Source organism: Pteropus medius, unplaced genomic scaffold (genome assembly GCF_902729225.1).
Source record: "Pteropus medius unplaced genomic scaffold, Ma_sr-lr_union100, whole genome shotgun sequence".
Lineage (NCBI taxonomy): Eukaryota > Metazoa > Chordata > Mammalia > Chiroptera > Pteropodidae > Pteropus > Pteropus medius.
Window position 1 is genome coordinate 9999152 of NW_024352784.1, and position 865 is coordinate 10000016.

Consider the following 865-nt stretch of genomic DNA (forward strand, 5'->3'; position numbering starts at 1 on the left):
TTTTTCCAGTGTCCTCATGTCCTCACATAAACATAAAATCTAAGTAAAAATATCATATCTGTCTGGCAAGCATAGCTTCAACACATAAGTCCTGGGTCCCTTTCCAGTCAGATTGTCACACCTTATCCCCCTGCTCCAAAGGTGTTGAACCAAGTCTCAATCCTGCTGACAAAGATTCTGAGTGCTTATTTGTTTACCTACAACCTTGTCACCATTACCTTTTTCTCAAATGTGTTAATATTTGCCAGTATGTCAAGACAACTAAAGGTGTCTCATTATTTTACCAGGCATTTATATCAAAATTATAAAAGTGAATGAGAATTCCATTCATTTCATTAAAATTCTGGATAACTTCATAAGCCTGTTCATCATTCTTTATCAAGAGCTACGCTAATTTTCTCATTATTGATCTAATATTACTACATGACTTCCGAAGTAAACACCCGAGGCTAATTGACTTGTAAACAAGTTTTAAATTTAAAAAATTACAGGCAAGTTCCTAAGTGGATGGTAGACGTGTCCCCATGGACAGATGAAAAGTTAGAGAAGTCACTACAGTGGCAATTGTTATAATAAAAAGAACCAAACAAAAGAATGTTTATTGAACATATATTATTTAGTAAATAAGGTATGATCTAAGCCTTAAAGATGAGAAAAATGGCAAAAAAAAAAAAAATATTCATTGAACTGAAGCGAAGAATTAGACACTGTGAGAGATCTCCCTACCCAAGCATTTTAAGGTACAAGTTAGTACTACAGCTTTATAGAGGAGGGAACGGAGGCTCAGAAATTTTATTCACCCACTTAATGATAGAGGAAGAATTTAAAACCAATCTGTCTCTTTTCATAACTGAAATTCTTTTCA

The 865-nt window shown here is 33.9% G+C and overlaps 1 non-coding gene across 1 annotated transcript; it reads right to left on the minus strand.

Annotated features, from left to right (window-relative positions):
* Positions 1 to 337: 337 nt before the first annotated feature.
* LOC120590688 (U6 spliceosomal RNA) lies at positions 338 to 441 on the minus strand. Its single transcript, XR_005649745.1, has one exon. It is a non-coding gene; the product is annotated as a U6 spliceosomal RNA (small nuclear RNA).
* Between the last annotated feature and the right edge of the window lie 424 nt (positions 442 to 865).